The sequence below is a fragment of the Eleutherodactylus coqui genome, chromosome 11 (genome assembly GCF_035609145.1).
Source record: "Eleutherodactylus coqui strain aEleCoq1 chromosome 11, aEleCoq1.hap1, whole genome shotgun sequence".
Lineage (NCBI taxonomy): Eukaryota > Metazoa > Chordata > Amphibia > Anura > Eleutherodactylidae > Eleutherodactylus > Eleutherodactylus coqui.
Genome location: NC_089847.1, coordinates 73,981,045 through 73,995,526, shown reverse-complemented (window position 1 = coordinate 73,995,526; position 14,482 = coordinate 73,981,045). Strand labels below are relative to the sequence as shown.

Genomic DNA, 14,482 nt, shown 5'->3' with positions numbered 1-14,482 from the left:
TTCTTATCTGTAGTGATTTTGATGCAGCCTCAACATATAGTGGAAAGAGGAAGTTTTTGATGTATGGGGAGCAATGCATTGTTCTGAAAAGTATTACACCTTCTACTCAAATGTGCACAATAGCTATTCGTGGATTGATATGTTTATACTTAATCTATTACTACTTTCTTAGGAATCAAGAATAGAGACAATCACTTGGTCTGACCATGCTGCAATCTCCCTGACCCTAGCAAACAATACAACCAAGCACCAGCATATTTATCGAGTAGCAATTACATTTATTATCTCAACTAAGATATACGAGTAATCTAGAGAGAGAGACTTAAACACATCCCCTGATGTAAACCCCCATGTCATATGGAATGTTCATAAAGTGTATATAAGAGTCTCATGTAGTAGGCTAGGACAAAAAAATGACCAGACTTTTAAATGAGCGGCTTGATAAAATGAAAATACTTAAAGCACAAAATAAGTAAACGCATACACTACAGCAGGCAGAGGAGCTCTTTCAATGCAAACAAAAAATGAAGTAACCTACTTCAGAATTATGAGAGCAAATTAAAGAGATTTAAAGCCCAATATTACTTGCAAAATAACAAAACTGGAAAATTGATGGCCTCTTACCTTAAAGCCCAACACTTCAAATCTTGGATACCGTATTTAGTAGGCCAGAATAAAAAAGTAATGTTAACAATTCCTGCAGATATAGCAAATATAACTTTAAAGATGATCCATTTTATGATTCTAAGCACAAAGCACCCTGTCCACGAATTAAAAAAAAAATAAAATACTCTTTCTGAAACCCAAATACAGTATCAGAAGTGCTGGATCATATCAACTCACTAGCAATTGGTAAATCACCAGGCTCAGATGGGCTTACAAATGCCTACTACAAAATGTTTTGAGATATTTTATCTCTGCATGTGTGTAAAACCTTTCATTTAGGGTTTACAGAAGGCTCCTTCCCTAAGGAAAACCAACAAGCCATCATAGTTACCCTTCCCAAACCAAGGAAAAGTCCAGATGTCCCCTAAAACTTCTGCCCTATTTCATTACTAAATACAGATATCAAAATTTACACAAAAATATTAACTTCTAGACTGGCACTTATTCTGCCATCATTGATTAGGGAAGATCAAGTGGGATTTGTGAAAGATGACAGGCACCAGATAATACCAGGAGGGTTTCAATTCTAGCACACTTTATTGAATCTGTGAAGGTTCCTTCGGTTCTTCTTGCCCTAGATGCTGAAAAGTCGTTTCACCATATAAACTGGTCATATGCCTTTGTCACCCTAGACAAAATTAGTTTTAGAGAGTTCTTCTTCAAAGCTGTTTCTGCATAATATTCAAACCCGTCAGATTGAGTATTTACAAGCGGGACCTTATCAGACGAATTTAATATCACTAACAGCAGCAGACAAGAATGCCCACTGTCTCCACTGATCTTTATACTATTATTAGAACCATTAGCTCAAGCTCTTAGAGAAAACACTTTAATTAAAGAAATTTAGATTGGAGACTGCACTCAATATCATTATATGCAGATGATATTATTTTGACATTAACAGATCCTATCGGACAGATTTCTTACTACAAAGTAAATGCACAAAAATCTCAATTTTACCAAGGAATCTCCCCAATGACTTATTACACTATTTACAAAATAAATATCCTTTTGATTGGCAACCCAACGGCATTAAATATCTGGGCATAAGAATAATCACCTTACACAAAAATCTTTACTGATATAACTTTGAACTTATGATACAGGCATTGAAGGATGAATCTTAAAACCTAACCAAATTTGAGATATTTTGGTTGGGAAGAATAGCTACTTTTGAAATACTTTTGTTACCAAAACTATTATATTTATTTTATACTTCTAATATTGAGCTATGAAGAAAATATCTTATTTTGTTTTGGGCGCAATACTTACGAGGGACAAATGGGTGGGAAGTTTTACCTCACAGAAGATTACTATTTGGCTATGGCTGTCTCCCAACTAGCTCCATTTTTGGTGGTCTAAAACACTGGATCCATAAAGAGATCCATAAATTCTCTTTATGGATCCAGTGTTTTAGACCTAGCATCACCAATCTTAACAAAATTCTTACTTGTAATTCCTTTGTGGAATATGCCTTTGCCCTCTTTCCTCTTCCCACTGACTCACATATCATTAAAGCCAGGAAACAGTTTCATTATCAGGATAAACCTCAAGGAGCCCAAAGAACTGTATATACATAGACGTGCTCCAACATGCTATCCCCTACCTGAATATCTCTAGGTGGGTTTCACCATGTATTTCCACTCTCTGACGATTAGTGAATGAAGACTCTCATGTGCCATACAAGCAGTTATAATCCTGTTGTTATCTGATTGCAGGAGATTATTACAAATACCTACAAACACAACACTGTTTCGGGGCAACTTGAATATTTTTAAGATATTTTCAAGAGGAATCAAAGGACTAAAGCCTATATACACTTTACTACATGATCATATAAATTTCCAAATAAATTAACCACTGAGAGAATGGGAGAAGGAGCTAGCTCAAGAATTTAGTGGTAAAAAGTGGAGGCTTTCAGCATAGCTTTCATAGGGGTATCAGTTACTGATACGTCAGTTACAGGAGGTTCTATGTTATGAACCATACAGTATATGTTTTATTTTGTACAGAAATTGATATATTACATATGTATAAGTCTTTCATACATGTATGTTCATCATTAGGCATGTTGCAAGCGGTTTTGAAAATGAAAAAATGTAATAAATATCATTGAAACAAAAAAAAGAGTACAGTATTCCTTAGATATCTTTCAAGATTCTTCTTATGTCTGATAACAAAAAATCATTGCTTTGCCATAAATATGTTGGTGTTTGGTTATATTGTTCCACTAGGGTCAAGGAGATCATAGCATGACTGAGGCAAGTGATTGTATCGATCATCAACTCCTGAGATAGTCATAGTAATAATCTTTATTTGTATAGCGCCAACTTATTCTGCAGCGCTTCAGTATATGGGTGACCCTATGTTCTGGTTCTCCGCCACCCAGCCCCCTCAGACTGATATCCGAGTCTGGTAACTTTCTTTTAATTTTTCCTGTTTTATTTTAAATCTGCTGAGTGTGTATTCATACTGTATTCCTTATTCTCCCATGCAACAACCCCTTTTCTTGCATAAATAAATAAATCATGGTATTTGTATAGCGCCAACTTACTCCGCAGCGCTTTCAGGTAATTATTACTTAATACCCCCCACCAAGCTGGATTCTAATTTTACCAACCTCGGAAGGATGGAAGGCTGAGTCAACCTTGAGCCGCCTACCTGAATCATGCGGGGATCGAACTTGCAACCTTCAGGCCGTATATCTTTGTACATTTTTATATATATTGCACTGCTAGACCTTTTCTAGAATAAATCTACAATTTATCAGTTCAAACCTTGTCCGTTTTAACAACGAACCATAATACTCCAAAGATTGTATTAATTCATAAATCGCGTCCAATACCCGTGAACATTGGTGGTGGCAGCATTTAAGCATTTTTGTATGCATATTGTATAGCTCTGGAGTGTGTTGGAACAGATCAGGTGGTGATTTAAGCTTTCGCTTCGCATGCGTGCAGGAGCCCAAGAAAGCTGGGTACAAATCACAGGGTGTTCTAACAACTTCCAGCTTGCAAGACTGCACAGTGATCGAGGACAGAGGCAGGATCGAGAGATATTGTCCCCACTCTCTCAGTCTCCGGTGTCCGGTACGTGACAAATTGACAAATAGTCATAGTAAATTTGTGTCAAATACATCAAAAAGTTCCTCCTTCCACCATATGTCACCTAAAGATTGGCCATGCCTGCACAAACTGGAGGTTGTGCCTATCCTAGCATCTGAAACTACATATAAATCACCACAGATAAGAATTTTACCTTGTTTAAATTTGGAAAGAATGTGGAGAATTTAGTTTGGAGCATAAAATGAGGCTTGTGTATAGATTGTACAGAGCAGATAATTATGATACACCTAGATTGTGTGTCTATTTTCTCTTGAATAAGCTGAAATGCTACAAAGTTTTTGTGGTAATTAACACTCTGGACTTGGAAGCATAATGGGACTGAAATATGATAAGGTAGTTTGGGTGTTTTATACGAAAAGCATCTTTTGAAACTATATGTGTCTCTTGCACACAAAAGATATGTGGAGATAGCGTTTTTTACATTTTTCCACATAAATGCCCATTTTTGGAGGCTGTTTAGCCCTTTAACATTTAACAATAGTACTTTAATCACCATAATTAGCTGTAAGGAAATGCAGCACAGTTACATAATGTTTCATGCAGTCAAAATTGTACAGAGTTATCATTAAAGAGAGTCCATCATGTGCCAAATGGATCAATGGATGTACCTGCTAAATGACAAAAGAGGAAAAAAGCAAAAAATAGAAAAGCAAAACATTAACAGCAAACAGTCTTTCACAAAGCTGTGAGTAAAGAAAGAAATGTAACAGCTCTTCTGGTGCTGACTGACTTGTGTGGGGGTATACGTTCTCAGGTGTTTCCGAATTTTTAATTTTCCATTGTGAGACACCAGCAAGGCAAGCTTATTAGTTAACAATGAACTTGTTTATGAGATTTCACATTGAGCCATTCTCCTGACAGTTGTTGGGGAAGCTGATTAGAATCTTTGATAGGTAGAGAAACGTTTAAGTTCCATTGTCATTGGAGGTTGATCCCGTCTTCCAGGGATTCGACAAGAAAGTTTGTGTTGTCATTGGTAATACGAAGACATACAAGAAATTCCCATTTATAAGGGATTTTGTTTTCTCTAAGTGTTGTAGTAACAGGGAGTAGTTTTTGCCTTTGTGCTAGAGTAGCTGTGGATAGATCTGTATACAAACACAGTGCTTGGTATGGCGCAGGTAGGGGGCCCTTTTCCTGACAGCCTCCAGTAATCTCTCTTCTATGTGAAAGAAGTGGACACAGGCCAAAACATATCTTGGTATATGGTCTGCCAGATGTCTGGGGCAAGGAAGTCTGTGCACCTTATCTATTATAAAATCCTGCAATGGGCACTCCAGCAGAAGTGCTTTCATAACGTTTTCAAAACATTGCATCAGTTCAGTGGTGCATACAATTTCTGGAATGCCTTGAAATTTAATGTTGTTGCGGCATGACCTGTCTTCCAAGTCAGCCACTTTAGCTTTAAGTCGATCCAGTTCTGATTCCATGGTGTAATGTGCATCAATGAGGGAGTTATGTGACATTGCAAATTATACCATTTTAGTTTCCACATGGTTTATTCTGTTCTCTGCCTCAATAAAAGATGAATTAATAGGTTGGGTAAGCTAAGCAAAATTAGATGTAGTGAGATTTGCAAAGCTTTTAGCATAGCTTTCATAGTGACATGAGTAACAGATGTGTTAGTTACAGGAATATCATCAAAAATGTCCACCATAGACAAGAGTGTAGCATTAGGAGGTGATTCATCACTCACCTTTGCACTGGGTTGGCCCTCCAGAGAGTCCAGTTTATGCCTTTCTTTTGGGCTAACAGGAGGAGAAGAGGCCACAGCCACCATGTGGCTGTGTAGATGATGATATTGCTGTTGTGGAAGCTTGGGTTCCGCAAGACTTTCCTCCAAACCAAGGGGTGCAGAAGTGATTGAAACAGCGTGGCTTGGATGACAGTTCTTACCATCCAGTGGACCAGAACTATTCATTCACCACTGCTCCATGGAATCCATATGCTCAGGCAAGTGTTAAACGGGCTCTGATGTTGGAGAGCTGCCCCTTGAACTTCTGGCCACAATATCTTGGTCTTGCTCCAGAGACCGAGAGAAATAGAAATTCACACTCGTCTCTAGATGTGTGAGCAGTGTGTATGGCCTGTGTAGAATTAGATTTTGCTGCTGTAAAGTCTCTGTTAGGTCCTGGTAGTTCGGGAGCTCTGTCCTCAGGCAGCCATTTACTCCAGCAGCCAAGCCCCACCCACCTTTTTGCTGTTATTACCTACTGCAAGAGTGACCAGCTTCTGACAGCTTTACTGAGGAATCTTAGCCCATCCTCATGAGCAATGGCCTCCTGTTCACTAATATTCTTGGGTTTGCGTGAAACAGCCTTCTTCAAATCTGATCAAAAATTTTCTAAGGAATTCAAGACAACTGCGACTGCCTTTCCAGAATCTTCCAGGACTTTTTCTGAAAGTATTGGTGGACTTTGAGGGTTGCTTGGAATCACTGTCCTGTTGGAAGGGTCCAATGATGCCCAAGCTTCAGCTACCTCAGTGAAGACATTTCTTCCAGGATTACTTGATACTTGATTAAATCCATGTTTTCCTTCACACACTTCAGCTTTCCAGTGCCAAAGGAAGCAAATCAGCCCAAGAGCATCACTGAGCCATATACTTGACTGCAGGTAGAAAGTTCTTTACAGCGTATGCTTCATTCTACCCCCTGTAGAGATACTACAGAGTCATAGATACAAAAAGTTCCAGTTTTGTTTCATGGCTCTCAGAACACAATATTAGAACTTCTGTGGCTTACTTATATGATTTTGAGCACATTGGTAATCACTTTTCCTTTGCTTTTGGATCAGTAGAGGTTTTCATCTTGGAGTTTGGGCATGAAGACCATCAACATTTACTATGTGCCTTACTGTGCAAATGGAAAACTCATTGCCTGCTGACACCAAATTTTGCTGCAGGTCTTTTGTAGTCATGGTTTTTGACCACCTGCATCCTCAGCAATCTAGTGGCAGCTGGTGATAGCTTCTGCTTTCTGCCACGTTATGCATCATTTTTTTTGTTTCTGCAAAGCAATCATCTCTTCTGTTAAGATGTTGGACCACTCTCTTGACTTAGCCACATTTCTAACATGTAATCAAACGTCCCAGGTAACAAAGCCCTAACCAGTCCTGGTATGATTTGCAAATTAATGCTTCTAAGAGGGATTCTATTCAGGGGATTGAATACTTCTGAGACTGCAGTAGCCATTAGAAGTGTCGAATTTAGAGAAACCACTTGTTACACTGTATTAGTTGTGTTGAGCTATTTAAATTAATCTTGTTTGATTGGTTTTTCACAAACAGCTGAAAGTTTGTAAATTTGGCAAATAAATCTAATTTGCAATGGGATTCCCTTGAGCAGAAACAGTCTACTATCACTTAAAGGCCTTCACAGTAAAGACAGTTAAAATAGAATCTTTATTACTAACTAATTAATTTGAAATTAGGGTTTAATAATTTTGAATGCAACTGTATGTAGGTTGATCAGCACAGTCTATATTAATAGTGTAGGGAGGGCATCAATAGAGAGTCCCGGACAGGGCACCATCCATCGTAAGACCAGCCCTGGGTGGTGTAGCATAAAGGATTTGGAAAGTAGTGGTGCAATGGAGCTGTGATGAAATAAATGATACTGCTATACTATTGCTGGTGAGTTAGCATCATATGTCCAAAACAATTTGCTTCCCTTTTTGAATTATGTTTTTCCTGTGGCCAGATATTTTCGGTTGGTACAATGCTAGCATTCTTATATCTTATCTCAGTATCTTTTTTTTTTGTTGAAAATGTTCAATTGAGCTGTTATGTTATTATTCTAAATCCCAACCATGAGCATATGAATAAATTCTAGTTTCTGTTATACTGGAAATCAGACTACTGATTTACGTTGTTTAAAATGAAATAAAAATATAACTCAAAAGAAAAATCTAATGATGTTTCTAACCTTCTGGAATTCCCTGAGATTAGGAAAATCACATCTGGTGTGTATATTGGGAACATGAATACATTTGTACCCACCTTGCTTCTGATCTCATTCTGTTCAATATACAGCATAATGATCTCCACTATTGCTGCTACAGCAAATATATGCCAGATGTTGTGGATATTTTAGCACTGGAAAATGGACTATAAATATGTGCATTATAATCATGGCAATATATTTTCAATTAGATCTGTGAATATACTGTAGAGGTTGCATTTGGGGTAATATAACCCTTACTGTCAATGAAATCAACATTAGCACTTATCAAGGAGTACTGTGATCACATAAACACATGAGGTCGCAGTCTGAGTGTAACTATAGATGCAATACAATTCAGAAGGGACTCCCAACATCCTTAAAGGGGTTATCTCGTCAATATCATTTATTACCTATCCACAAGATAGGTGATAGCTGTATGATTGCTGGGAGTTCGACCACTGGTGTGCTCAGGGATTACGAGAACCCAGCACCCCAAGTGAAAGGAGCAGCAGTGCACATGTGTGACCACCGCTCTACTCACTGCCTATGAGAGAGCTAAGCAAGTTCAGTAGAAGTGATTGGAGCCGTCAATATGAGATAGAACACTATATGCCAGTCAATCCGTGATTGGAGTAGAAGTAGTAACTTTGTACAAAAATAATCTGTAACAAAATACTTTTGAATAAAGAGATTAGCAGCATCTACCGGTAGGTGTAGTCATGAGGTCCTAACATCATAATATAGTGGTTATACAAATATTATTTACAAACATATAAATGGAAAAATATCCTTTTACAAGTATTATAGTGAAATCATTTGTTAATAGTACTAGTTGGTCGAAAATGCTACAATGTCAGTCAGCCTGATCTCCATTGGCAGTAAGCGCACGGCAGAATTCCCATTAGGATTGGTTAAGCGATCCCAAAGTAGACTTGGCTGTAATGCTGAGAACATTTTTTTGTTAATATACAAGACATCTACAATAGCCAGGGGAGGACACGGCCTCGGTTCTTCTATATTTTTTGTTAGCTATAACATAACTGTATGTAAAAGGGTACAGAGCTACAGGCTTACGATTCTACTCAATCTAATATTTTTTATAGAAAGGCGCAAAACTCTGTTCTTATTTTACCAATCTTCCAGAAGAAGAGTCACACAGATCATCACTAAACCCCTAAGCTGACAGATCCTTGCAAAGCTAAACAAAACTGCTATTTCTCAAAAGCCCTTCAAATAATGACTTAGTTCCATTGTCTGCCTGCCCGGCCTTACAGAGCCGTGCTATGTCCTTTCAAAGTATTGCTTAACCCCTGAAAGGGTGACCTGTGCCATTTGTGCCAATTCCCAGCACAGTGTTATTTTACTAGTCCGTCACATTATTTCTGTCATGTACAACATGACTGCCTGCCACTGCTGCTGTGAGGAACATCACTCAGCCTGTCCCCATCAGTGCCCTGTAACATATAGCTACATTCATTTTCATACTGTACAGGAAGTCACATAATCCTTCCTCGGGGAACAGAATAATCACTATTCTACAATACAGTATGTAGCGCGGCTGCTACTCAATTTAAGACAAGACACAGAGGGCATCACTTCATTTCTAGTGCCAATATCACTTGTTTTGTCTCACTGTCTCTCTCTGCCTACCCATCATCACATCCCTCTCCGACCATATGCTATACTCTGTTCTCCCTCTATTTTTGTCTCTTTTGCCTCCCTCCCATCCAATATTCTGACGCATAACTTAAATTAACATAGCAAATTATGATCACAACTACCAGAATATCACAATGCACAAACAACTGTATATATGTACACAATGTACACTATCCAGCTTGTAACCCTATAAAACTACCACTGCACTTATGAGGGAAGGTATTGATGATTAGTAATTACAAACACACATATCTTAATACAGACTTCGAAAGCAAAGTTGAAAAAGAGCGTTTATCTCATATACCATTCTCAGTGACGCTCTATATAGATCATATATCCCAACACTTACATCCCAAACCATGCAACATTTTAGGATTCCTCCCTGTTCCAATTGGGAATCTTTTCAAAAACTACGAATTAAAATGTTTCTTTATAGAAAAATCTGCATAGTACCTCCGTGAAAAACCCCACAAAAACGGATAGTTGTGAGCAAGTTTTAAAACTCCCCTCACTTGAAGCGTATTATGTGTTAGCAAAAACAATGTAGCACTCTTTAATGTCCCTTTTACACAAGACGACAGTCATCTAAACGACTGCACGAGTGCCGATGTCACTGCTAAGGTCGTTAGCGCTCGTGCAGACCGTTTAGACTGACAGACATCGCCACTGGATTGCGGGATTCTGACTTACGACTTCATATTCTATGGGAGGGAAGTGGGGGGGCGGGGTTTACATGGAACGACAAGCCCGTAATATCCACCAATAGTTTTTATGCTGACTGAAAGTCAGCCATAACGAGAAGTGAATGAATAGTAAACTATTTTTTTTGCATGTACAAGAGGCGATTATCGCTCAATTTGGTTCACCTGAATGAATTTTGAGTGATTATGGTCCCATGTAAATGAACCTTAAGGCTTCTCATGGTCATGCCTGTGTATACAGAGAACGTAGGCTGTGCAGATAGCACCAAATTGTAAATACAGCAGAATTCACAGACAGGCAGACCTCCTTCTATTTGGCTAGATATTCTGCCAGTACAATGAGCGCTGACTGATAATGATCTTGTTGATCAGCACTTGTTCACTTTATCGAGATGGGCAGACTAACTGCAGTATTAGGATGAATGACTATTATTACGATCATCCATCCACAATCTATCATTGCTTGGCGGCACATGTTCCTGATCACAGGGGAAAATGTGCAGCGGACCAAAAGCTGATCGACTCATTTATGATTGGCAGATCCTTTGCACTTATGCATGGGCCGATGTTCCGGCACACAAACATTCGGGGGAACGTTCTAGCTTAATTATCAGGCTGTATAAAAGGCCCTTAACTCAGAGCTGTAAATTTACCATAAGTTCATTAATGAACTACTAATGTGCCTGTAATCATATATTACTTATGTAAAGCATGGTGCATCAACTTCACAGAATGATACTTTCCTCACAGGCATTTTCTTAGAAGTAATGAAAAAATCTAATAAAATGCTTGAATATTAAAGACGGTAGAATCGATAAGCCAGGTTTGAAGTTCGCAGTGATTTACATTTCATGTGAATCAACAGAGAAGAGCAGGAAATATTTACTCATATATATTGAAGACCTCAGATACTTTAAACATGTCAAGTCAGATTATCAAAGTTTTTCCCACTAGAACTGCCTATGTCAACTCTAAGCGTTGTAATTGTGAATTAAAAATGCCTTTGAGTAATAAAAGCTTAGCTGTAGGCTGCGCTGTGTTACAGAATGGGACTGTCAAGTGATGAATCTCTTAGAATGCAAAAATCATCTGTTCTCAGTAAGGAAAAAAGGTTAACTATGGCAATCGGGGGGGGGGGGGGGAATCTGGGTTCAGCAGATGTAAGGAGACCACTTGCTGCTTGAATGTTAAGGAATAGCTTAAACGTCAAGTGCAGGAAAAATGGGTCCTTAGTTCCAATGTAGTCAATTGCATGCTTCAAAATTAGTGACATCAATTCCACAGAATCTTACTGAAAGAATTAGGCTGATCTACACAGAGACCCTTTGTTAATTCAACCGAACACCTTTGGGTTTAATGGGAAGTCTTATGCTGGCAATGCATTTTTAGACAGCTGTCAGCCAAACATGCTCTCTGCCGATCATCCTGTACATGTGTATGCTGGGCTTTTTTGAACCTGCATGCATTCTGAATGGAGAGAGGGGAATAAACCAGTTAAACATCCTCTGGCAACAGTTTATCTTCCCAAGAACATAAGGATCAGGCATGTTGAGGTTGAATTGCCCCATCATTCTATCCCTTGACATCTGCCATCAGGAGAGAGTTGGGAGGCCCCCATACAAATGATATGGATTGCCGTTCCTGTAAAATTTGGTCAGATTTACTATGTGTCCGGCCCTATAATCTTGGTCCCTATTTTGTTACTTAGGTTCCTATATAAACCCTTTCCAATCCAATTTGTATCCTGGTTATCCTAGGGGGCTTACTCTTTTTCTGCCATTATACAAGGGTGCTATATGTTGACTAAAGCCAGTACTGCATGAGGTGACACGTTGGATAGGCTCCAACAGCAGAGAGGCTCGCAATATACAGTAAGAGAACCCCAACGGGCGTCTTCCAACATCGGAGCTGTACAGCCTTAAATCATAATGTCTTCAGAGGTCAGACAGTGGATTGGAAAGGGTTAACAAAATATGGCTACATTTCGTTAATGGCCATGGCTTCATAGGCTATATATTTAAATAATTTGAAATATTTAAATATAAATTGTATAAACTACATATTCTACATATACTAAGAGTATGCTCACACCAATTAGAAATGCTACAGAATTTCTGCTAAAACAAATTCAGTGTTTGCAGTACAACTATTGTAGATGAGATTTTAAAAAACTACAGCATAAATTGACCCGATAGTCACATTCACAGCCCACATTTGGTATTTGGTAAATGAATCATGTCTCATAGCCTAGTGAATCAGCAGTGAAAATACTGCCTGTGTATATATTATGCTATAAGCTTAACCCTCTGTGTCCTGTTATTTAAATATCTTCCAGCATTATGGCAGCAGTTTGCGTAAATCCTCATAGACTATCTGCCAATTCAGCCAATAACATGTGAGCGCTCTTTACTACACAATATTGGATTGAGTAGCTGTCCTCAATGTAAATATAGCTTTCTATGAGAGAAGGTAGCTGAAGACTTACACGCATAGCTGTCATGATGCTGGAGGATTGGCCATGTCTCTCCAAATGTAAGGGGGCTACCCCATTGGGACATATCAAATACACAAATAATAGTTATGGCTGTCAAATTTATAAAGGTAGCATGCACTGGATTATTTCCTGATTGGTGGTCTTCAGGTCACATTGCCATAAAGTGAAGGAATGAGGAATGGGGCCTTTGAGCACACTCTATCAGGACTGGTGATGCAGTAAGTTTAGGAGTAGCTCAGGAAGTGTAGGTCCGCCAAACCTACTCTACTATTAGGAGACTACCCCATGAACTGAGAGGAAGCTGCTGAAGGCGGAGAAGTAAAAGAGCCAGTGTATTCTGACAACACTGGTCAGTGCTGCCAGTGAGAAAAGAAGTAGTGATACCATACATGGCTCACAGGAACCTGCAATCACTATAGAGGATGCCTTTGGTAGTTGCACAGCATTTGAACTTAAACAACAAGTATAAGGAGAGACCGGTCTCTAAGACAGGAATATGGTGTGTACACTTAGGAATAGCTAAGATGGAACATTAACTTCTCAGTGGTTGACCACCATCGTTCTGAGCCTAAAACTATTGCTGCCTTCATTCACTCTGCTGTGTAGTAGAGAGTGCTCTCCAAGTAGTGTGGGGCACCCAAGCTATTAAGAGAGGCTGCACTGGCTCAGATTTGCGCACTTGCCCTTTCATATAACATATTCATACTATACAAGCAGTAGAACACAAAAGATTAATGAACTATAGATGTAACCTTGCCATCCCTGTAAGTTGCAGCGTAGACCACCAGGCACCTGTAAGCTGAGCTATGCTATTTGCGAAATGTACCTGCCAGTCACTTTGAACGGCGGCCGTGTTATGCAATGGCATAGCCATGTTAAGTCATTATACTTATAAGCTGCAACTTTTTACTGCAGTAACCTGTTAATGCGACGTGTGCTGGCAGTGTTACATCTGTAGATGGCAGATTTACAGCCATAGATGAGCTCCACCTAGGCTATGTGCAAGTTGAAATAAGAGTTATACTTTAACTTTTCTATTTCTACAACCACAATTCCAAAAAAGTTGGGACGCTGTGTAAAATGTAAAGATAAAAGGAATGCAATGATCTGGAAACCTCATGTGACCATATATTGTTCACAATTAGAGATGAGCGAACGTACTCGTAATGAGTACTTACGCACCCGAGTACCGCCATTTTCGAGTACTTCAGTACTCGGGCATAAAGATTCGGGGGGCGCCGGGGGGCGGGGAGAGGCGCGGCGGTGCGGGGGGGAGCAGCGGGGAACAGGGGGGAGCCCTCTCTCTCTCCCTCTCCCCCCCACTCCCCACTGCTACCCCCCGTGCCGCCACGGCACCCCCCGAATCTTTACGCGCGAGTACCGCTGTACTCGAAAATGGCGGTGCTCGGGTGCGTAAGTACTCGTAACGAGTACGTTCGCTCATCTCTATTCACAATAGAACCAGGGACCATATCTGACGTTACAAGCGAGACATTTTCCATTTAATTTAGTAAGATTTGGGGTAGTATTTGCTCTAGTCATAATGCCATGCTGTGCGTTGTAACGTATTTGTATTTATTGCAAACAAATCTGAATTATTTGCTGTATGTCACGGGACCCGATTTCATGGCAGGAGGACAGCACATTCCAGTCACAATACACTGAAGAGCAAATGGACACGCGCAGATATTGCAGTATGCGATCAAGATTTTTTGTATTTTAGGGTATTCATCAGTTATAACAACGAGGAAAATAAAAATACTTGTGACTATTAGCCTTGTGCTGTTATGTCTGGAAAACAAAACAAAATTGTATTATTTGATGACAGCGTCTATCACACGGCTCCATGAAATACACTCAAAGAAGCAGTTACGACATGCAATCTAGAGGCGGTG

The 14,482-nt window shown here is 39.3% G+C and overlaps 1 protein-coding gene across 10 annotated transcripts in view; it reads right to left on the bottom strand.

Moving 5' to 3' along the window:
- NRXN2 (neurexin 2) overlaps positions 1-14,482 on the bottom strand; it is a 693,278-nt gene that overhangs the window by 350,729 nt on the left and 328,067 nt on the right. The gene's annotated exons all lie outside the window — the stretch shown is intronic.